Source organism: Dermacentor albipictus, chromosome 9 (genome assembly GCF_038994185.2).
Source record: "Dermacentor albipictus isolate Rhodes 1998 colony chromosome 9, USDA_Dalb.pri_finalv2, whole genome shotgun sequence".
Taxonomy (NCBI): Eukaryota; Metazoa; Arthropoda; class Arachnida; order Ixodida; family Ixodidae; genus Dermacentor; species Dermacentor albipictus.
The window spans coordinates 18,882,405-18,907,597 of NC_091829.1; the positions used below are offsets into that span (position 1 = coordinate 18,882,405).

At 49.8% G+C, this 25,193-nt stretch overlaps 1 protein-coding gene across 5 annotated transcripts in view; it reads right to left on the reverse strand.

Annotated features, from left to right (window-relative positions):
* LOC139049761 (latrophilin Cirl-like) overlaps window positions 1–25,193 on the reverse strand; it is a 1,359,947-nt gene that overhangs the window by 478,760 nt on the left and 855,994 nt on the right. For all 5 annotated transcript variants that reach the window (XM_070525564.1, XM_070525567.1, XM_070525565.1 and 2 more), the window contains one exon: window positions 16,392–16,428. The gene's annotated coding sequence lies outside the window, so the exon portion shown is untranslated. The remainder of the gene's footprint in view (window positions 1–16,391; window positions 16,429–25,193) is intronic.

Consider the following 25,193-nt stretch of genomic DNA (forward strand, 5'->3'; position numbering starts at 1 on the left):
GCCGGTACGGGAGACTCCATCGCGGCGACCGCGCGCAGTGGCGTTCACTGTACGTATTCGGTAAAGAGATAGCGACTGTAAACGATTGTGTGCTTTCAGTTTGCCCAAGATTATTATTTAGACAATAAGAAACTTCTCTCGTTTCGAAAGTACTTACAGAAATGTCCGGGAAAGCTCGCGCGTGGTGTGTTCAGTGAGCGCTGACAGCAAAACCTATGAGGAGCGCGCCACGTGATCCCTCATACTACGCCAGCGAGGCGCTTCCGATAGAGGGCGACTCCGTAACTCCTCGCCGCCAATAGAGCGCACGTCTTAGGCGCCCCTTCCTGCGTTGAGCGTCGGCGTCCCTCGGCGTAACCGATCGCACGAGCACAGCGAAGGATGAAAGAGGGAACGCGGAGAGCAGCGGGGGAGAGAGAGAGAGAAGGAGATTCTTGATGATGGGAAGGAAAGGTTGGGGTAAAGTGCAGCGCAGTAACTATCTCTCAGAAGAGGACACCTCAACCGCGCTGCACAGGGGGTAGGGAATGAAAGTAGGGGGAGAGAAAGAGCACCAGAGCAGCGGGGGATGAAAGATGGCGACAGCGAAGAGAGTGCGAGGAGAAAAGCGGAGGAGGAGGGTGCAGCGGAACCAAGACGTGGAAAGCGGAGGAGCAGGGCATGGCGAAAGCGTGAGAAGAAAAGCGTAGCGGCTCGCAAGACGGGCTCTGCGCCGACGACCGCTACGTGATGGCGCCAGAGTAGCGCGCCGTCGTCTGTTCCCCGATGACACCATCGATAAAGGATGGGGCGAGCGCGTTGACCGATACCGCATATGGAAACAACACGCTGCATGAGCGGAGGTCTGTCGGTGGCGGCTGCTGTGAATCGGGCCCATGCTTCACCCACGCGCTGCCTCACGCGATCTCCCGGTTAGCGAGGCAGTTGCGCCACACTTCGCTCCGTTTGCAATGTGCCGCACGAGACAGATCGTCCGCGCCAGCCTCGCTACTCTCCCAGCGTTTTCTTCCTAATATAAACCGTGTACCTACATAATCATAACACAAAATACTGACACGCATACTTTTTTCACGATAGAGCTGCGCCCATATTTCGCAATAGGCAGTGTCGTAATCGTCGACGAATTCTGGACATATTTTGCTTAGTAAAACGGAACAATAAACACGCGTTCGCGCTCCATGTCTCTCCCGTACGTCCCTCCTCCTTTCCTTCTACTGCTGCTACTTTTTCATATCCACAAGTATATCCATCGACCTCGCATCGAGACTTTTACTGCGTTTGCGGAAACTTAACCTGGACAAATTCTCCCACGTACGCGGGCGCGCTAAATTTGGCGCCCCATGTCGATGGCCGGGTCCGGCAACACGACGACCGATCGTCGCAATCACGACGCCCCGTGAAATGGCGGGCCTTCAAGCCTCGTGGCAGCAATATTTTTTTAACTCTCTGCAACCACCGCTGCAACGCTCCTACACACCAACAGCTTTCGCGCGCCAAGTTGCCATATAGACGCGTGGCAGGGGGTGGTTTCGGAATCGCGGAGAAGCGACGTTCGGGGAGGCTCAAATCGGCAGTTTCCGCGAGTCCTAAGGAATAGCGGGAGGGGAGGCTGGGACGAGGGGCTCACAGGAGGGTTAGTCGTGGTGCCACTAGCCGGTGCTGGCACTTTCGGCACGGGCCTTTCCTCGACCGTTAATGGCTCCCTCTCGCTAGCCTTGCGAGCGGGCATCAAAACCCCCGCTCGCCGGCCACGTGTTGGGCTTCCCTGCATCGCACCCACGCTACGCGAGAGAAGCAAAGCCCAAGTCACGCAAGGGGACGATCGCTTTCCACGGCCCACTGGGGAGTCGCGACCTTATAGGCTACAGTTGCCTGGTCGTAACGCCGTAACCCCGCGCCGCGGGCGCGGCTACATCGAGGGTGGGATAAGATGGAGACTCTAAGGTGAAGAAGACGAAGAACGAGACGAAGCCAAAGACCAAGAAAGCAAGACACGTTTCACTTCCTCGATGTTCCGGTATATGGCATAGCCATCCCCACCCGGCTGCTGTCATTAATGGCGATAAAAGAAAAATAGGGAAGGGGGAGATGGGTGTCCTTTAGCGCAAAGTCAGCGGCAAGCCGTGTCACGGGACCCGCGTGCGTTATAAGGCGAACCTCTCTTGCGAGTCGTAGACGCGACGCAATGGGCACCGCTCCGCGCGCCTACGCACAGCCCGGGTGGAAATGAAATTAGGCCCACGAACGTTTTAACGCTTGTACGCTCGCTTCCCACGTAGCGCGCCATCTGGTGCGATGCGCCGCGGTACGACACGTTACCTCTGTGTGCTCTTCCTCCATGCGGCTGTAATGTCTTACGTCCTCCGCACATGGTGTATATGCGGGGTGATGCATTCTTAAGTTTTGCGGGCGTTTTTCAAGATGGCCGCTTGCAGATGACATAACTCTAGTCTTTGAGCTGGATTATTCAGAGAATGCGGGGTATATTTGCAGGAGAAATCCAAACATATTCAACTAATTAACAAGAAATCGCTAATTCATTTCTTAAATAATTACTTTGCGGCACATGGCGCAATTTGTGAAATGTAGCCGGCGAGTCTGCAAGGCGTATCGTTGGAATAAATTTACAGAATGGCACCAGTTTGGAGATATGTGCCATCAAACTGGCGTTGGTAGTGGCGGTGGCGGTGGTGGTGGTGGTGGTGGTGGTGGTGGTGGTGCAGCAGACAGGGTTAGCCAGGTGTGCGTAGCCGGCAACTATTCCCCCTGAGCCTCCTGTGAGTCGAGATCAGGGGTGCGGCACCAGGTGTCGAAGAGCCCCGTAAAAATGCGCTGTTATTCCACTTATACTCTCTCATCCGCTTACCTTCTCTTTCTTATATATCTTTTATGCATTGACGCGCGAAATTGAGTGGAACGCCTAGGTATCTTGTTCCCCGTTTTGGGAAATAACACCTCGAAACTGGTGTCATCCTCGAAATTTATCGCAAGTGGAGACGTCTTGATAAGCTCACCGGCTCCAGTTCGTAAATTGCAATGCCTATACGAAGTTAATTACACAATACATAGGAAGTTAATTATCAAATTTCTGTGTTTTAGACGAACGCGTGTTTAGATTTCTCATGCTGGTAATGTCCACCTCTTCGACTATTCGAGCTGAAAGACAAGAATTGTGCAATCTGCCACGGCCCATTTATTAGAAATTCCGTAAAACTTGGAAACGATCACCACGTATCGCACGGGTTGACCGTAGTACATGAGTTCAATGTCAGCACATTTGCGCATCAGGCTATGTGTACCGAACTTTGCGAAAATGACTAGAGAAACCGACAAAACAGGGCGCGTCAAATCACTTTATTCCAACATCACAATCCTAAGAGTATCAGATGTTGGGGGCCGCGAATTAAAAGCCACAAAACGGCTCGACGAATCCCTCGGTCCCTTCAGGGTCAGCACGCTTGCTTCGATAGTAGCGCGGCACGGTTTCGTTACACGTAAAGTTGCGAGCAAACGGTTTCGAAGGCTACAGCTACGCGTTTTCCCGCCCTACGCATGCGCACTGGCGCCGAGGCGGCGCAGCTTACACATGCGCGGTCGAACTCGTGCAATTCGCTGTGGCAATTCCAGAACGGACGCGGTCCAACCTCAGACATTGGACACAATACATTTTTCTTTCTTTCGATGTCCTCTGATGGACGAGCATATGTGTGACAAGCTTTACAGGTACGACGTTACTGTGAATCACAGCGGCGCTCGATACGCACCTGCATATCCCAGCGCACTCAGCGACGCCGCCTGCATATACTTGCGTGCGGATTCTCGTTCGCAAACACGTGAACCGCGACGCGCGGGAACGCATCTCCCAGATTGGCTCGCGAGCGATATCATTCCTCTTCGGTCCATTACGGGGTCTCTCTTTTGAAACCCGCGACAGGAAAGCGAGCCTGTGAGGCGCGCTAACGTTCCCCAGCTCGTCGTCCGTGAAAACTGCCTCGGCAAACAGATGCGCATAGAAAGAAATTATCCAGGACCAGTGATTTACTGCAACGACCGGCGCACAGACGGCAACGCTAATAAACGCGGACGGTACCTTCGGCTCGGTGTAATGCACGGCGTGTGTGTGTATACTAAAGCCGCAGCCACAAAACGACGACCAAACAGCGATAAGATCGACGTGAGAAGCTTCCGCAAATCGATTCCCATTCAAGCGGGCCCGCCGCTCTTGCGCCGACTGCCAGCAATACACCATCGGCGGGCCGGTCATTAGTGCTGAACGGCGGTGCGGCCGAGCTCATTCAGCCGTGCATATTGGCGGTAGCTCGAGCGGCTATACACACGGCTAGACGAGTGGCTCGCGCTGGATCGTTGCTCTCTTCGGCTCTCAACGTTCTTGGGAGCGAGAGCGCAGAATAGCAGAAGACGAAGGGCACACCGGAAACAGACGACAAAAAAAGAGATATTAAAACAAAGACGCCGCCTGCTTCAGCTGCTTCGTCGTCTGTAACGAGCAGAAGGCGTTTTGTTCCTTCAGAACCAGAAGTAAAAAAACTAAACAAAACAAAGATCCCGGTGTGCAGCACGTTAGGAAGGCAGAAGAACCCCACGCAATGATCAGTGAGGACAAGAACCAGAAGAAGATACAGCGAAGGAGACAGTTTGAATTAACGAGGCTGGGGATTCGAGGCGCTGAAGCACTCGTACCTACTGCTCCAGCGCGAGTTTAGACCCACAGACACACGTAGTACGTGTGCCTGCCTGTCTGTTTTTCCGTGCAGGACGGGGGAGTCCATCGACTAGTTCCGCGCCATTAAGCCTCAATTAAAGCGACAAGCCCGTGAGCAGCGTACCTTGCGAAGACGCATTGCTGCCGAGCGCACTCTCCGACCCCGAAACAACGGGGGCACCGGCAGCCGCGCAAAGGCACGAGGAAGAAGAAGGTAAAAAAGGAAAAAAAAAGATGTATGGGAGGAAGTCGAACGAGACTGCGAACTGAGGAGGGAGAAACGGGTCTCGAAAACAAAGGGCAAACCCTAGGCAGTGCTTCATGACAGCCTGCTGAAGCAGTACTGGCCTCCATTAAAATCTGCTTCGACAGTCCACGGAAAGTCTATACGATGTCTATAGACTGGATGTGCAATAATGGCTTTATTATTCCAAAATGAAAATATAGACCACAACGGACATTGCCAAAACACACCATTGCTGTGTATGGGGAGACAATTGGAAGCCAGTAGAAGGTCAACGCTGGCTATTCGAAAGGAAAATTTAGACAGCCCTTGCAAAGTCGATACTATGCCTATGCACGCTATTTGGACTAATGGCTTTGTTCTTAAAAAAAGAAAAGAACATAGAGCTCAACGGACTCCTAAAATACTGCACTGGCATGTTCGCAAAGCCCATTTAACCTCGTTAAATGTTAACGGAGGTTCTTGCAGAGATGTAGACGTAGATGTAGATGTAGAGATGTAGTTTGTAGAAATTGCATAGGCATTAGCGGACAGTTTGGGAGCCTGCGGACTGGAGTGCAACCAATGGACATGTACTTTTAACGACTTCATCAAATTAACATTCTGCATGTTTTACATGGACGAAATAGCCAGTTTGCCGTTTTTATCTGTTGAGCTTTGCACTACTGTGCACAATATACTCGGTACCTTAACACTTCAACTGCAGTTGCCATTGACTATGGTTAGTCTGAGTTAGCGTTAGTTATATTTTTCTGCACATCATGTCATTTCCCTCTCCTCATGACAAATATGGGAAAGCAGGCGACAAAATATGTAAATCGCGTTACCAATCAATCGATCACTCAACCAAGAAGTTAGAACGGTGAAGATGAATGGCGCTGAGGAGCAATGAAAACTGGGCGGGTTATCACGGATTCACGACTTCAGTGACAGCACACGGTAGACCTGGTATAGACTGTCTGTCCACAGCTATAGTAGAGTAAGTCTACATTTAAGCAGAGGAATCCCGCACGCGGAAGCATGCGCTTAATAATGGCTTCAGAGAGAGAGGTAGAGAACGGTAAATGAAAGGAAGGGATTTTAACCAGTACTGAAACCGGGTGACCACCGTACACTGAGGGAAGGGGAGAGGGAAAGATTACGAGAAGAGAATCGAATAAAGAGGAATACGTCATCTGCAGCCCCAAAAGGACTCGTTCCTGGACCTGTCGCTCCGACACCAGAGGGCGTACCGTGAGCGACAAAGAACAAGGAGGTTTTAAAAACTGTCGCCATAGAGTTTCCTAGCAAATTTCCGAGCAAAATCTCACGCTGCCTTCTGCTAGCCCCTGAGCGATTGTTAGTACATAGATTTGCTTAATCTTCGTTCTCGCGGCTTCAGACGCTCTTGTGGCTTTTTTTCACTATATATATTATGTGTTTATTAACACACATTTCAAAGCAATCCTAATTTTCTAAACGCAGAAGGCCGTGAGCCTCTGCGCTTATGCAGGATCACTGCAAATTCTAACCTTCATAACGCGAAGCCCTTTGAAGCCAGGAGCACGACGTTGGGGTTACCCCACACACTAACCGTAATTAAAGCGGCGGCTAAGTCATCGTGTTTGTAGCTCCTGCGGTTCACTAGCACCAGAGTTCCCCTTTGCAGTTTTTGTAGGGAAACTCTTTAAGCTTCGTTCACATGAACTCGACCCGAGTGAGTTCAGTGGGTCGAGTGAGAAGTAGAGCTGAATCAGCTCGACCCTACATGACCGCGTTTGCATGTATCCTGTCTATACATAGCGAGTTGGGCGATCGAGTCAATTACCCACGCACGCTTATGGGTGGGTTGACGGAACTCGTATCGACGCTCGATCGGCGCGACGCGCCAGCGTTCACAGGAACGAGACGACCGGGTCTCGGCTCGACGAGCCGACTCAACTCGACTTTGTCGGGTTCACGTAAACGCAGTTTTTTTATCACGGTCCACACACGGCATGCTCCGAAGCAGACAGCAGTCCGCGTCCTCATTCCCGCTTTCCTTTCGACGCGTGTTGCATTGAACAAACGAAAAACACGCGCGCCCCAACTGCGGCCCGCGAGCAGAAAGAAAGGAATAGCGCACCCATGTGCGAGACCTTAAAGGAAAAACGAGCCGTCGAGGAAAAGAGAGACAATCCATTATTCAAGCATTCACTCACCGTAGGGAGTCACCGCCGCGGAGCCCATCCAAAGAGGGCGAGAAGTAATTTATTACTTAACGATAACAAATGAGGTGCCCCGAACCTTTTCAGCGCTTTTGCCGCGAGCTATTTGCACTGCGTTCCGTTCTTTCACACGTGACAGTCGAAGGGCCGCTGCTCGTCGCTCGCGCCGTTTCTATATGGGTATCCCGTGGCACCGTTGCGATAATAGGGTGCAGTATTCTTGAAACCGCCCTCGCAGGGACATCCACCGAAATTCGGCGTTAGTGCTGAAGCAAACAAAGTCAACTGAATGTCGACAAGAGCCAGTGCACGCTTTTATGCAAGCAAGTTAACACCCTGCTGGTACCGCGGCTGCAGAGAGCTGAACTTAAGAACGTACTCACGGTTAAGAGCGACATCTTATAGTGGTTGTAATGTGGCCGTGACCTGGAAAATGGCAGTATGCAACGAAAAAAGAAAAAGCCAATCACTTGTAAAAAATACCGTTAGCTTATAGATCACGCGGATATGCATTTGTCTTACTTACGCCTCACATACGTCTTCGCTTTCTTGTATCTTTTTTTTTCCTTTTGTTTTACGCATAATCAGTACACATCATCTTCAGAAACAAGTTCTGCGAATATTGTAAGGCTATATTTCGTAGGCGCACTACAAAGCCTAATAACTGCCTCATGCTCACGGAGTATTACCATAAATTTCGCTGGTGTTCGGTATGCATTCCATGGCTTAAGACAGCTTATGAAAATATTCTGTAGTAGGTTTACAGTCCATATATTAAACGGCGGTAAGTTATATTTGTGTAAAACATATCGTGTCCCAGCTAACGGTAGCCAAGCTGTTATAAGAAAGCGGAATGAAAAACAAAAAAGAACCTTAGTGCAACATGGTGCATAGTGAAGCTGGCGATACAGCAGTTGCCAACGGTCAGAATAAACCACTCACACTCATTCCTATGAACACCGAAAGAGTTCGAAGTCTAGTTTATACGAATGGTGTAGACATTCTTTCAAGAGACTTTGAGTAAGAGCGTGAAGCTATAAACACAGCATTGATTTGGAGCCTCTGCGCACAAAATCGGTGGACATGCAGACTACGCAAAAAAAAAAAAGAGAGGAAAGTGCCAAATCATAAAAAGCCAATAATATCGTATGAACGCGTATCTGTTGTAAGTTCACTTATGTGATCATATATCGAATACTATATGCGATGGCCACTCCGTATTCATTGTAAAAACCATAAGCAGTGTATATAGGGAGCGCCTATACACAGCCTACAAACATCATATATCGAAAGTAAGTTCGTACAACTAACATAAACTTATGATATTCGATAGCCACACCACACACATTGTGAGAACCAAAGCACTCTATATAAGTTGGCTACGCGGCGTCTATGAATAATAATAATAATAATAATAATAATAATAATAATAATAATAATAATAATAATAATGTAGTTGAAGAAGTATGGGAGAGGCCCTTGCTCTGCAGTGGGCGTAGCCAGGCTGATGATGAAGGTGATGATGAATAACAAAAAAAAAAACGTGTAGATTTTTTACAGCCATATTTCGGCCAAGGTTGACTGGAACTCCAGTTCGTGCTCCCACAGCGATGCACGGTTTTAGGGCGCTGCGATGAAGAAAAAAAAAGTAACGAAGGAAGACAACAAAAAAGAGAAAGAGGTTAAGAAGTCAATAACGAAAAATACGAGCCACCGAAACAACGCGACGTTCAGGGTCGCACGAGCACTTAGCGCGAGCAGTGCACCTCGCTCCGTTTGCTCTCGGCGATGCGCTGCTCTCTCCGGGCGCAGCAGGCAAACACATACGGTCGCCGCTACAGCTCCTTCCTCGCCGACTTCACTCGCCCGCCCGTCGACTCGGTCTCACCGACGAGGCAGGCAGGCAGGCAGGACAGACAAGGCGCGCCTCGAGGCTAGAGTCGATTTCCCAGAGACCCGCCGAGCGGCCCGAGAGAAGAGAACCCGGGGCCCGCGCCGAATATTTATCACGCACGAGGAAACCTTGAACGACGCTGCCTCGGAGCAGCGTGTGCCGCAACGCGACGGGAGACGTGGAGGAGGAGGAGGAGACCCCGAATACTGACTGCCTCGGCAGCTCTCTCTCCACTTTCTTGCTCGTTCTTGAAGCTCCGTTTCACTCTTTCTTTCTGCTGACTTCTAGTTTGCGATTGAAATGCATCGAGTTGCCGCTAGGGGGCGCGCGCAGCCTAGACATGGGAGAACGTAGACGCGAGCGAAGGCAGGCATGGCAGGAAGGAAGGGATGGAGGAAGGAAGTCGGCCGATTCAGTTAAGGTTCCGGTCATTGTTTTGCTAATGGCTTATGTAGATCGGAGAAAAGGATCTCGCCCGGTCGGAGAGGACTTCTTCGCCGCGCCGGTGTGTGTATATTATATACGGACTCATGCGCGGCCGGATCGAGTTCCTTCGCTGTCGCTCGTTGCGTTTCAATTTTCTTTTCTTTCTTTTTCTTTTTTTTTTGCTTTTTCGCGTGCCTGCGTCATGAATTTTCTTAGACAAATAGGATGGCGCACTGGGAGAAGGGAGCACAGAAATTGCGACATGAACCGGAAAAGGCGAAACAGGATGGAAAGGAGCCGGGAGGCTTTGGAGAAACGTGGAAGCACATCTCGAGACGCCGCGCCACAGAAGGGGTTCGGAATAACGTTAGCTGCGCCGGCAATGGATGAAGAAAAAAAGAGCTTCGATGTACGAGCGGGTGAAGGCCGTATGATTCATGAGCGCAGGTATATCTATATATTGTGCTCTTTCGACCTTTACACGGCAAAACGAGGAACGAAAAGTCGAAGCTAGTTTTTCTTTTTTTTTTCTTCTATTTTCCCCAGAAATGGCGCGCTCTATTTGACGAAGATGGATAAAGGATGTGCTTTATGAATCCTGCGAATGGTGCGTGTGCAGCACCTCACCTCTCCCGCGTGTACTACGCGTCGCCATCGTCCCGTTTTGTCGAGCTGCATAATCATGAAGAGTTCTTAGATAACAGGGGTTCCCAAACTGCGGTTCAAATTCCTGGCAAGCCCTTTGAACCTTTCTCTCTCTCACACACACACACTCTACGCGTGGAAGGGGGAGGGAAGGGTGATATAGTTACTCTACGTGCTATGTATAGGAACTGTATGCCTACGTACAGTCGGCGTCACCCTTGTGTAGAGCACGCGAGCGGCGGCCGCCGGGGCGCTCCGGAGCCAACCAGCGACGTCTAACGGCAATGGCTGGGCCCCGAGATTGGAGATGCGTCGGCCGTGCGTGCCCAGACGCTTTTTATCTCGAGTCCAGGAGCTACCGCTAGACGTCGCTGGCTGTCGCAAGAGCGCCCCTGGCGGCCGCCGCTCCCGCGCTCTACACAAAGGTGACGCCGACCGTACATAGTAACCCTAGGGTGTAATTGCCAGACGTGTGCAGTCGCGTAGCAACAAGGGGGGACGGGGGGCCGTGGGCCCCGGGTGGAAGGGGCCAGTGAGGGGGGGGGGGGTGTCATATACGTCTGAAGACACCCCTCTTTCCGCCGGCTACACCCGGGGAGGGGGGTGACAGAAGACCTATGGGCCCCGGGTGCCAGACGACCTAGCTACTCCACTGGAGGTGTGACCAGTGAGAAACAAAGTGAAACTAGTCCTTATACCTATCGTCTACTAAAATGTGCTCGAAAAGTGTAAACCAACTGAAAGAAAAAGAAAGTACCGATTGCAAAGGCCCTTATATACTTTCAATAAAAGTACGCTTCAAGGTCTCATTTTGCAGTGCTCGAGAAAGAGGCGTTCTATCACACCGGTCGTCGTCCTCAAGCAGTGCGTCAGTCAGCGAACATCTAGTAGTATGGAGTATCTATATGGACACAAGAAGCACCCCCATTGTTATCAGATCAGTGTGTCTAGGCATTAAGGTAAACGGGAGAAGAAGAAACAGAAAGCGAACAGGAAAAAAAGAAGCAGGATAGAACAGGCAACTACGTTCGTTTTTTTTTTTACGTGAAACGCGAGCTGTTTAGAACAGCATTATAGGTTGCCACCCGGGTTGGCAGCCCCGGACTCGCGCTCCGATACGCAGCGCCGGGAAGCACGCAACGCAAGACGCCACGAGCGCACGGATCAGCAAACGCCAAAAAGAAACAACACCGAGGCGCGTGCGGCGGTGACGACAGGCGGGGTCGCGCGGTCGGAACGACAAAGAACGCAAGACGGCACACGCCTCGGCAAAACGACGACGACGCCGCGGCATCATCACGCGCCCCGTACGTGTATACGCAAACACGGTTCAAACACCACCGCCCCTAGCTGTGTAGCTTCTCTCCCTACCCGGCGCGTGTCTCGTCGGACGCGAAAAGACAAAAGGCTTCCCGGGCCGCCACGATCATTCTTCGGCGGTAAGGGAAGACGACGATCAACGCGTCTTCCTGCTCAACCAACCAACCGACGCCTTCCAACCCTCCTTTATTTCCCATCGGGAAAAATAACAGCTCGAGACGCCACGATTCGGCGGTGGCGGCGACGACGACGTGGCACGAAGCACGCAGGGTGCGTAGGGTTTGTTTGTTGGTTGTGGGGACGCGGAAGAGGGAAGTGGGGAAAAGGGGTTAAGCGACGGAGCAGGCACCCCGGGGGCGGAAAAAAAAGATGCGCGTATCCCTTACCTTCCTTCGACGCTCCTCGAACCGTGGCGAATGCAAACAAACAAAAGAAAAGAGGCAACGTTCTTCCACCTCGTTCTCCCACGCACGTGCACTACAGAAGCGTCCCGGCGTTTTCCCGTTTTTCTTCTTTCGGCTTCCCGAATCCCCATTCTCCCTACGCAGCCGTCGGTATATGGGAAAGGCTTTAGCGCCGTTTCTTTTTTTTTCTGTGGTTGCGAGGCAACGAGCTTCTCCCTTTTGTTCTTCTCGAACGTTATGCGTGTCGTACTCGAAACAGCCTTCTTCGAGGACAGCTTAGCGTATACGATCGCCCCCGCACGCCGCAGCACGTGGTATATAGACAAACTGCAACAAGCGCACCGGAAGGATCTGGCGAGCTGCTCTTGCGAGGCACGCCGCACATTTGCCCGCTATACTCCCGCAGGCGTGCGGCGCAAAAAGGGAAAAAAGGAAAGCGTTCTGCGCTTGCTTCCCTGAGGCCCGTTGGCACAAGCAGTATAAACGAAAGCAAGACGCTAAAAGAAGCTAAGATTCAAAGGAAGCAGGGAACAGCGTGTACAGCGTGCCAGTGTGTGTGTGTGTGTTCGATGGACGCGTCGTCGTCGGCTTGAGGAGGACACCTTGTCACCGTAACGACATAACGTCACGTGCTATGCGCGCGCGCCATTCATCGGCTTTTCTCTAGCGGGTCTTTTGTCTTTCGCTGGCGTATGTGTGGGCGTGCAGCACACGCCCGAAGAGCGCGCTGAGCTGCGTGCAGCGCGTGCGAAACGCGCTGCGATCAGGACCCCGAAAGCGAGACATCCGTGCGTATGCGGTAAATGGCCAGAGGCGCAGAATGGTTGTCGTTCTCGTTTTCTTCTTTTCGAAAGCTGTCTCTGTTCTTTCTCCTCCACGACCCCGACAGAAGACGCCTTGTTGCGCGGAGAAGCGTCCAAGCTGTGTCGAATTCAATTCTTTATTTCAGCTGATCTTTCAGCTCCGTTGTAACGGGCCGGCCAGCCCCAGCGTCTTCGAAAAAGGGAAGTTTCTTTTTTTTACCCCGACCTGCTGGCTTGTTAAGAGAGCGCGCCTGTGCGCTTCGCTGCGCGCTAAGGAGCAGGACCCTTGTTATGGACTGCTTGCAATGCGCCCAGATGTTGTTGCACACTGCTGCTGCTGCTGCTGCCCGCTGAGGAAGAAGGAGGAGAAGAAAACGGATGGTTGTTTTCTTTGCAGCCCAAACATGGACTTCGGGAAGAATATTTAACTTTCGAAGACTGGAGAAGCGAGAAGCACGCCGTGACAGGTTGGTCATGGCGTGATCATCTGAAAGCTCCGGTTGGTCCATTTCAAATCGCTCGTTGATTTAGTCTGTGGCGCATACCAGTTGCTTATTATACACTGCGAAATTTCCTGAGTGTTGACGATGACAGGCTGCTTTTTGGCTCAAGGGCTAGAATATGGCGAAGAGAGCGCCAAGCAAGTGGCAACGAGTTGTAAATTTTGCGGTCAGTGATGAAATACATATGTAACATCCCTCCAAGGAGGCCTAAAATATGCGTCGCTGAATAATATATAACGATATTACCATGCCTCACCAGGTGTGCTATGAACATAAAAGTCAAGTTGTGCAGGGATAACAAAATAAGAATGTTGCAATCGTAATAACGTGGGAGTAGCACTGTTGCCTCACCAGGGCCTTTGAACGCAAGGGCCCGTAAGATGCTGTAAATAGTGTGCCGTCGCAACAGCAGCCTTTGATGAGAGGCTCTGCTACGGATTGCTTGCGTGTAAAACCTGAAGTATACTGAGATCGTTCAAAATATAGTATTGCTGACGAAATAAAACGCGAAACTAAATGTTTCGCAAAAAGCGTATCGTGAAACTCGATAACGGTAGTGTGAATGACATCAAGAGAAATGCGGTAACTCGTAGTGCGTGTCGCAATGTATCGTAAAATGTGTTGCACAGTGACCGCAAAATTCTTGGCGATAAAAGGTTTTAGAGAATCAGGGGCCAGAGTTCGCTTTCCTCAACAGAACTTTCGTGCAGTACAAGTCGGATTATAGACGTGCTGGAGTCAGCGTTCAATTGCGAATGCACTGGGTTCGTTCCTTTTGGCAGCAGCTGCACGTATCGTCACTTAATTGTTTATAACATTGTTCAATAACTATGAGCGCAGGACGGAACTTGGTTCAATGTTCATTCTGCGGGTCAAGTAGTTTCGACTGAATGCAGCACTAAGGAACATTTATCTGTGTGGCTTAGAGAGAACCACCCATCCCTACTCAGAAAACCGTGGAAGTTTATAGTGCAGAGAGTGATGAACACATCACTTCAATGCCCCGCATACAGCGAAGAGACATTTTGCCGTGAGCGCCAAACAGACATGATTTGTCATGCTCCGCTAAAGTAACGTTACCTCTTACATCACATATGCCTTTGCCTGTCAACACAGGGGCGGCCCTCGTAATCATTGCTCACATAGGTTTCATAAACTGGCATCCTGTGAAGGCGTTAACCAGCGTTCGCTAGTTGATAATGTTACGTGGTTGAAGACGAAGACGTTTCAATGGCATCTTCGGATGAATATCGACGCCGTCTCACTCGTAAATATGAATAGAAGGTTTACTCGCACAGCTAATATTTTCTTTTTTTATTTTTTCACGTCGGGAATCTTAAGTCCCTTCTTCTTTGCAGAGTAGCACGACGGCGATCATGTGTCAGTCGTTGCCAAAAATATTTGCCTTAAACAAAAAAAAAAAAGCGCCTCTCTCTCTCTCTCTCTCTCTGAATTTGCATCGTTTTCCCACAATGATATAGGGCCATACAATGTTCAATCTATACCCCGCAACAGTTCGTGACTACGTGAATTACACTGACGGCTTGCCGTGCAACACGAACGTTTTATTTCTTCCATCGCTATCTCGCACAAACGCCCATAAAGTAAACACGTCCGCTTGCAGCGTCCGAAGCGCACATTGTAACCGGTGCAGTCAGTATCGCCTCGTGAAAAGTTAAACGGAGAAACGCTCGGTCGACTTAATGAGGTCGCCGTGTCCCATTACGGCAAACAATTCCACACCCGACTGTTAGAGAATGACCGAATCAATATGTATACGCCCAGCAACAAAACGACCACAAAGAAAGAGAGAGAGAGACAACATAAAAAAGCAGAACACAACGGTTGCCGGACCAGAGGTTCGCTTAACGACGTGCCACAGAGATGATACCGAAATTCAGTCTACACGGTTGCGTAGCCCGGCCGTATACGACAGTGGTCACGTATGGCTTGGTTAGGGTGACTATCCACGCAAGCGAGCGTTGTGTGGCGTGCTCGGCGACAGTTATAACCGAGCTCGTCCCATCGGACATCACACGTACGCTGTAAACGCGTTCACTCGCTCGATTGTGATCAGCCTGACGAAACGTGAACCGATCCAAGCCACTCGAAAGGTCAGCAGTCTATTTCTGGAGCACGAAGGGGCGGAGAAAAAGGCGCGACATGCATGACTTGCAAAATAATGCAAGCACGTGCACACTACGCATACGCCCGACGAAGGTGTATGATCAAGATTACATTCTTAGCTTCGAGCCTCACAAAAACTGCTTGTCCCGTTTAACCAAGCAACCATTGCAAGAACCGTGCACGACATAGCAGGAGTGTCGTTAGCTGGGCTGGTTGGTGCAGGCAGGAGGGAATCGAACATTGCAAACGACGAAAGACCCAGCGTTAACTAACAGCATATTTTGTATTGCACATCGACCTGCAGCAATATATATGAAACGTCAATCTGCGCAGAAAACATAACGACACCCATTTCGTCACAGGCCACCGCTGTCCGTAGGTCATCAAACATTCGATGTGTGATAACCCGAGGAACGCCGCAGCGGCCTGTGATCAAAATGGTTGTTGCGTTTTCTGCGCAAATTTAGCTTCCTGCAGGCTATAACACATTTGATAGGTAGGTGATATACAATAAGGAATGGTTGATAGTAAGCGCCGTGTCTGCCACCTCCCCTTAAGTATTGCTGTTTGCGATGTTCGATTCTCTTATGAATGAAATTCAGCTACAATTGAAGTCAATACAAACGTCAAGTCAATATAAACTCAACATATTTTTCAGACTACTTTTGTAATGGAAAGCCCAAGCCCGATTTTACATCAAGTAGAATGTGAAGAACTTGTCCGCTTTTACTTCTGGCTACTGAAAGTAAATTGGTACGCAAGAAGAAATGAAATGTATTTTGCAGGAAACAATTATTCAGTATATTAATTATTTAGTAATTGATGTGCTGAACTAGCCGCGATTGAAATATCGCCCCTAGGGGTATCAAAAAAGCTACCGCGGTCTTTGCTTAAGCTCAACGCACATAAATCACAATTGTGAGTTATCAAAGAGACGTGAAAAAAAAAAAAAACATGTTTAGACGGTTAAACTACTCCAAATTTTATTGAACTGTCTCTATCTCTGTCGAATAAGCAGTAAAACGTTTATGTACAGAATCTAGCGCCACATCCTCTTCTTGTATATCTAAGCGTCTTCGACAAATTCCTTAAGGTAAATAAAAAGTATAAACTCACGGTTCAGGAGCGGTGGCACGCCGAAGCCGGGATCATTCTGAAAGAAAATAGAAGAACGATAGGCCATCAGACAAGCTTGGCATTTGTTCATTCATTAACAGAGAGTATATATTAGGTCACGTGCGAGAGATTACGGAAAGTGCGGAAGATAAGGGCACGAGTGGGGTCCAAAAACACGCGCACAACTGGTATAATAATTAAAGGAAAATCAGACATCCGCCCATTCGTAGCAATTGCTACAAAGGAAACCCATGCGAGTTCCTCGAAAGAAAAGCCTCACAGTTGAAGAAAAATTCGCCCTGGTCCGGGACTCGAATCCGGGACCGCCGCCTTTCCGCGGCAGGCGCTCTACCAACTGAGCTAACCAGGCGGCTAGCAGAAGGCAGGGAGAAGTCGAGTTCATCAACAACTCGAAACAAAGGCAGGAGTTTTGACGTAGTAGTTGGATGCAGTAGTTTGCAATAGTTTGACGTGACGGGTGGATGTCTGATTTTCCATTAATTACTACTCTCCTCCTTGCGGGTTTCCGCAGAACTATTACGTCAGACTGGTAATTTAGTTACTCTAGGCGCAAGGTAAGACATCGGAAATGTAGCTGCGAGGCCACCGTCAATGAAACAGCACCAAACTATTCTCTCCGAAGACCTTAGAAACACGTCCAACAAACTAACTCACGCGCTCGCTTCGCGGGCACGCGGACGATGCACACAACTTCCATAAACCAATCCTCATTACTGACACAAAATTCCTGTTAGCCGATCCTGTTATCCTGTAAAGAAATCCTGTTAGCTGGGGCTCTTGTGTGGAACCCCGTTTTCTACTGCTCTCATTTTGCGAGTAGTTTTGCGTATTTTCGGGAGGCGCCGCTTCCGAGACCTTCGGCGATGGAAGCGGAGTCAGCTAGACGTCCGGAGGAGACCGACGTCACAGCGTCGAGCGCTCCGAGGAAGCGCAATCACCTGATGAGCGACACGGGCAGCGAGGACACCTTGATGTACTACTCTGCTTCAGAAGAAGATCTGTCGGATGACGGCGACTACTTGACCGTTGTGAGGAAAAAAGGAAAGAGGAGAATCGTCACTGCCTCCTCGTCTTCAACAAGGACGACGGCGGCAGCAAAGGCCCATGACGCGGCTCATACCATCCTCTTCTTACCCGAGACGCCGACCGACAACCTGAATCGGCTAAACAGGCAAGCCGTATCTGTAACACTAGAGGCTCTTGTTCCAAATGAGATCACGGATATGAGAATTAACACCCGTAAGAACATTCTCGCGGTTGACGTAAAGAACAGAGCAGCATTGGATATCTTGAATACAGTGAAAATGCTGGGCAAGATAAATGTTCGCACCATAATACCACAGGACAGCAATACTATATCAGGTGTGATTTATGATGTCGACGAGTCAATCGACGACAACGATCTGCCTATTTTGGTCAAGCCCGCCACAGCAGATGTGCCTATTATTGAAATCCGTCGCCTAGGAGCTTCACGCTGTGTGAGGATAACTTTCAAGGGAGGTAGCTTGCCGTCCCACGTGAAAGTTGGATTTTTTCGTCATCCAGTGCGACCGTTCGTTCCAAGACCACTTCAATGTCGCAATTGTTTGAAGATCGGGCATGTCAGCGGCATATGCAAAAATGCGACCGTGTGCGCAAGATGCTCTGAGCAGCACAGCGCAGATGCTTGCCGTGCGACTCACTTCAAATGTGCCAATTGCTCCGGTCCCCATGAAGCGTCGTCGAAAGACTGCCCGAGACACAAGACAGAGCGGAAAGTCCTAAAACAAATGGTGAGAGACAACTCAACTCACAGAGAGGCCGCCGCCAAAGTACGACGGCGTAGTGTCCGCCGTCGCCGTAGACGATCTTCGTCTAGAAATACTGATACCGTCGCAAGACAGACGATACTTCCTGAAGCTGGTGCTCCCAAGGCGCTCACCCACACTAACAACACGGTGTCTGATGACGCAGTGAATACCTCTACTGCAAACGACTGGCCTGCACTTCCGACATTAAGTCCTCCAGCCCAGCAAAGGTCGACGGTGGACTACCGACGAACCAATGAGGGCTCCGATCACGTGCGCAGTCAAGACAAACAAGTTATCGCCTTAATAAAATCTCTAATGAAAGTCATTCGCGTGTTGATAAACGACATGCAGACGCCATCTGCTCGAGGTGCACTACAAGTGCTGGACGGCCTGGATCCTGTTCTTGCGAGCCTCGAGTAGCAAGCACAATGGCTCTACCGCGTCAGCCGTTCTTCAGACAAGTCAAGGAAGCATCTATTATGCAATGGAATGCCCGCGGCCTGAAATCCCGCAGTGAGTTTCGCCATTACGTTTTCACCAATCGATTCCCCATCGTTGTCATCTGTGAACCGAAGCTACAGAAACCCGTCCGGATCTCAGGCTACGAACCTCATGTGTCATCGACTTGTACTGACATTAGCAAAGTGACCATCTACATACGGTGTGAACTGACTTATGTTGTTCATCCAGTGCGGCCACATGACACTAATCAGTATGTGTGTTTGACCGTGAAAAAACAAAAACTTGCGTTTACTTTAGTGGGCGCTTACCTTTCTCCATCAAGTCGTTTCGATAGGCAGAGACTGAGTGACATTATAGATACGACACCTGGTCCATGGATTGTTGTTGGGGACTTCAACGCGCATCATTCACTTTGGGGAAGCAACAAGATCAATTCCAAAGGAAGAAACCTCGTGTCCTTTGCTTGCGACCATGAACTTTGTTGTCTAAATGATGGCAGTCCCACGTTTCTGCGCGGACGGACATACAGTAGTTGTTTAGACTTAGCGTTTGTTTCGCGGTGCCTCACTCGCTGCGTCCATTGGTTCGCAGATATAGAAACCCACGGCAGCGACCACATTCCTACCTACCTGAAGATAAAAGGCCTCACCAAATCCGTTCCATCAAATTTTATACGAACAATAGATTGGCCCGTGTTTAAATCACTTATGGAAGACGCATGCCACGAAGGCATTTCATCCACACTAGAATTTGAGATCGCCAAGGCTATGCAGGATGCTATGCGCTCATATCAGCCATTAGAGAAATACACAGATTTTGATTCGGAAATACAGAGCCTCCGTGCAATCCGCCGGCGAGCGGAGCGACGGTACAGACGGACTAAATCATTATACGACCTTAGAGAGGCCAGACGCATTCAAAAGAAAATTCGGCGTCGCCTTGCTGCACTGCAAAATCATCGCTGGAAATCGTTTTGCGAGTCTCTCGACCCGCGTAAACCTCTGTCGGTTGTCTGGAGAACAATCCGTGGACTTCGAAGTGCTCCTCAACAGCGTCGTCCATTTAAGTCTTTAGCCCTACATCAAGGACGCCGAGAAGTCGAGGTAGCCGAAGATTACTGCGCAAAGATCGCGGGTCCGGCGCTCACGCACTCACCTTGCGCACCTATTCCCATAGTGCCCCCTTGCTCCCGAGATCCTCGTATGGACGCTGCTTTCTCCATCGAAGAACTGGAGGCCGCACTTGCTGGGTGCCGGCGATCTTCGTCACCAGGACACGACGGCATCACATACTCTGCGCTTGCAAACCTTGGTCAGGAGGCCAGAGATGCCCTTCTTGGCCTATACAACGCATCATGGCGTGACGGCCTGGTCCCTACAACGTGGAAATCCAGTCGGCTTGTTCCTCTCCTCAAGGCTGGCAAATCCCCGTTGGAATTGTCATCTTACCGTCCAATAGCACTGGCCAGCTGTGTCGGCAAGGTAATGGAGAGAATGATCCTTACACGGTTAGAATGGTACCTGGAATTTTACAACGTCTATCCAGAGGTAATGGCTGGTTTCCGACGTGGCCGCTCGTCAATAGATAGCGTTATCGACCTGGTAACATACGTACAACACCAGAAACACCTGAAACGCATCACTGCGGCCCTATTCCTTGATGTTAAAGGTGCGTACGACAATGTAGATCATCATGCAATTCTGGACGCCTTAGAAGCTGTAGGGATTGGTGGACGCACCTTTTGCTGGATATGCAACTATTTGAATGGAAGATCTTTCTTTATTTTGACTGAAGATGGACCAACGCCATCTAGCTATACCAGTCGTGGTGTACCGCAAGGCGGAGTACTCAGCCCTACCCTTTTCAACCTGGTGCTCGTTGGTCTCGCTGATTCGTTACCGCGAACCGTACAACTCTCCGTATATGCAGACGACATTTGCATATGGGCTTCAGGCGTGACACGTGTACAAGTTCGCGCACGACTTCAGAAAGCCTCAACAGTTGTGTCAAGATACCTAAGAAGACAAGGCCTGGAGCTATCCGCTGAGAAATGTGCACTGGTTGCTTTTACTCGCAAATCGATGGCCCCGTATGCTTTGCGGATTAATGACCAAACTATACAATATAGACGAACGCACCGATTTCTTGGCGTCATCATTGATAGAGACTTGTCTTGGAGCCCTCACATCTCGTACATGGCAAAGCGTTTGGCCGCCATTGTGGACCTTCTTGCGTTTCTCGGCGGCAAGTCCTGGGGCGCAACAGTACCATCAATGTTGCAACTATATAATGCACTGTTTTTGGGCTTCCTGCGGTACAGTTTACCTGTAATAGGAAATACTTGCACCACGAATATTCGCAAACTACAGAGCGTGCAAGCCCAAGCACTCAGAACTTGTCTCGGTCTTCCCAAAACTACGTCATCGTTTGCGACAGTGGCCATAGCCAGAGACGCTCCTCTGACAGTATACATTGATACGGATGTCCTGAGAGCGCACATCCGACACCTGACTCGGATTCCCTCACACCATCTTGCTTGCTTGCCAGCAAAGAGGCCACTTTCAACCTTTGCTAAAACTATTCAAAGACATCAATCGTACTTGCCATCAGGATTTACGCCCGCTGCACGATTGTCAGATCCATTGTGGTGTCTGCACCGGCCGCAAGTTGAACTGACAATTCCAGGAATCAGAAAGAAAGCTGGAGCGCCATTGCAAGCTTTGAAACAAGCAACTTTGGAGCACATTCACAACGTGCACAGATTCCGCCAACATGTATACACAGACGGTTCAGTAAAACTCAACAGCTCTGCTGCTGCAGTCATATTCCCAGCACAATCTGAGGAAATCAAATTAAGAACTTCATGTGTGACCACATCGACGGGTGCAGAACTCGCGGCGCTCCGTGCTGCACTTGATTTCATTAAGCAGAAGCCACCGCAACAATGGACAGTCTTTAGTGACTCCAAGGCAGCCCTTCAGTGCATACGAAGCCCAATGCGCCACGGACCCAATGAACAACTGGCCTCAGAAATTCGGCACATATATCACCAAAGCTATGACAAGGGACACAACATAATCTGTCAGTGGCTTCCAGGACATTGTAACATCAGCGGGAATGACCACGCCGACGAAGCCGCCCGTTCTGCACATGAAAGTGGTCAACGAGTCTTCATTCCGCTTTCGCGAACAGACGCTGCGGCTCAGCTGCGATTGATGTCCCGTGAGTGTACTTTGCCCCTGTGGGACTCGAATGTTTTCACCATGTGTCGGTTGCGTTCGTTGTCTCCGGACATACGGATGCACCTCCCGCCTGGATTACCCCGACGTGACCAGACTATGCTCTACCGTCTGTGGCTAGGCGTTGCCTTTACAAACGCCTATGCTTTCCTCATAGGAATGGCCAACAGCCCCACGTGCGACACATGTAACATCGACGAGACGCTCGCACACATTATCTGTGTCTGCCCGCGATACAGTGCTGAGAGACAAGTGATGTGCAGAGTGCTGGACCAGTTGGACAATCGTTCACTTTCAGAACTAAAAGCTTTAGGCCAATGCTCCGAAAGAACATCCGCGTTGAAGGCCTTACTCGCGCTAGTAAGGTTCTTGCGGTCCACGGGGCTTCGCGACAGACTCTAAGAATGCCGCCCCCTACCGCTCTGTAGTGTACGCGCTTTGTTCGTGCTTGTCTCCCTTTCTTTCTATCTCCCCCTTCTACTCTGTTTCTCTTTTTATCCCTCTTAACCCTTCCCCCTGCGCAGGGTAGCCAACCGGAACTACCTCTGATTAACCTCCCTGCCTTTCTCTACATTATTTTCTCTCTCTCTCTCTCTGTTAGCTGGAATATGAAGGAAGAAATGAATTAGGAGAGAGCATCGCGAAGCACAACTGAAGCCAAACGGGCTAGCCCAACACGTGATCTTCACCTAAGAGCGCGGTAGGTTTTAGCAATCCCGCTGGAGAAGGCAGCCAAACATGTGCGCACCGGTTAAAAGTTACCGGGAACCAAAAATTCCCGGCCAATACGGCGAGTTCCAGCGGTCACGTGTTAGGCTGATTTTTCTGGCGAAAGATCAAAGAGAACGGCTTTTCACGGGGAGTTGGCTTGACAAGGTTCCCTGCGAGACCCAATGCTCTATCGATCCTACCGTTTATTTCTATGCGCCGTGTTGGCCGGCGTAAAAGTATTCGCCTACATGCTGCTCTGCAAAGGAGGGAAAGAGGGGAGCGAAAGACCCTAGAAGGAGGGCAGAGGAAAGCGAAATGCAAGAGTAACACATCTTGACATGTTAATTTCACTTTTGACGTCTTGAGCGATTCAAATTTTGAGTCCAACTTGTTATCCCGATTTCACTGAGCCCGAATGACAGCTAGCTCGGACAGGCCGCCAATGGAGTAAATGTCATCAAACAATAAAATCGAGTGCTTGACGCTGGGCTGATAGAAAGTGCCAGGTACCTAATATGCGCTTAGGGGTGAAAAGGCCGAGATAGAGTATTTCCGCATTTGTCGCGTGTATCTCTCACCTACGCCATGTATTCGTCATTCCTTTCAGTGCACGCTTGCATGTTGTGCTGTACCGGTTCCACAGCGTCCCCCTTGTCGCAACAGGGACGCGTATAGTTTTCCCAGAGGCGGGTAGAGTAGACGATGCCATAGTGTCTCTACTCGTAATTCGACCCCGACCCGACGGTGGCTTAATCGACGAAACCAAAGCATCCTTCACTGCCGCCTCGCAGTAGAATAGGTGTTGCGGCGGACGTCTCTCTCGAGATGGAGACATCCATCAGCCGCCGTGCACGCGCCAATGGCGCCGAAGAACGGCACGCGACGCGGCCGAGGCCACACCCAGCAAATTTTCCTCTCCCCCCAGGGCCGGTTTTACGTTCTCCCTTCGCGGCAGCAGTCTCGGCGCGTGCTGAACCAGTGCCGAAGGGAGGAGGCAAAGTTCATCCACGTGTCAGGATTCTGGCCTGTGCCGTTCACGGTGCCACTTTCAAGCTAGAGTGCTTTTTTATTAATTTATTTCACAATAACCCTAAAGGCCCTCTAGGGAGGGTATTACATAGGGTAAATCTTACATAGGTGAGGTGAATAGTGCGTAAATGTAATTACAATGGAAAAACAAAACTGGGAATAAATTAATTACAGTGCATCAACGTACAAACACAAAATATAATGATAGTTATCAGTACAGCAATGTGACAGCAATGTACAGCAATGTACAACAATGTACAACAATGTACATTGTACAACAATGTACAGCAATGTGACAGCAAAATGTGACAGTGTCGTGGAAGCTTTGGTTAACGGCGCATTAAAAAAAGAAAAAAAAAAACGTTTACAAACCGAAGAGTCAGACGTGATATATTAAGTATGCATGGTACTGCGTAGAGCGTCTGTAAATTTTGAGGCATTTGTTTCGGTGACAATGTGCGATGGCAGATTATTCCATTCTTTCGCAGTGCGAGGTATAAATGACTGACCAAGTGCGAGGGAATGACACATTATGCATTTTACTTTGCAAGAATGGTTTTTACTTTGCAAGAATGCATTTTACTTTGCAAGCAAGGTTTGCGTACGGGCTAGTTGGTATTCCATGGTATCAATCGTCACTTACAGCTCATACATAGACGGAGGACAAAAAGGACGACGAAGACAGCGCTGATACCATAGAGTGCTTAGACTGCCGAAGCATTCTTTCAACACTCTCTTTTCGTTAATTTTTGCAGTAATAGGCTGTGCATTAGAAGAGGAAATGAAGATCGCCAAATTACGATGTTTCGAGTTCCGCGCCTGTGCACCGGCACTGTTACGTCAGCCCGAAGTCACGAACTTTGAGGTGTTTTCTTTCGCATTTGTGTCGTTGTGGCTCAGCGATAAGCGATTTCTTGCAGCTTCCCAAGTTCAGTCTTTGGTTTTGTTAGAACCCCGCCTAGATGGCGGCCAGAAGACCTTGAGCTCTAGCGGCATCCTCTGCCTCTGGACGGCCAAAAGTTTGTCTTCGGGGGCCAAGCTGAGCAACACGGTCTCCCACTGGTTCCGATCCTTAATTTTTTGGCCCTGTCGGGGCGCCCCAAGGCAGGCCCAGATAACGTGATCCAGGTCCGCCCTTTCTTGACAAAATTTACATTTGGCCGAATATTGGTCTGGGCAATAATGATTATAAGACACCGGATTTGGATACGTATTTTTTTGAAGGAGGCGCCACGCCACCGCCTGCTGCTTATTAAGTGATGGGTGTGCGGCAGGAAAACGCACCCTCCCCAATCTGTAATGGTTACGAAGTTTTTTTTTTCTTTTTTTAAAGTTATCTTGAGTCTCACTTTGGAACGGAAGCGCCGGTATCGTCATTGTGAAACCATGGATTTCAAGATTTCATTTCTCTGTCTCTTTATTCGGACAGTTTCTGAGCGGGAAAGGAAAGTTATCAGAGATTTCACGGTAAAGCCTTTAGTGCCGTAAGAATGCCAACGGAATGCTTCGTTATTCATCATCAGTTAACGAGACACGAGCAGAATCGGTCA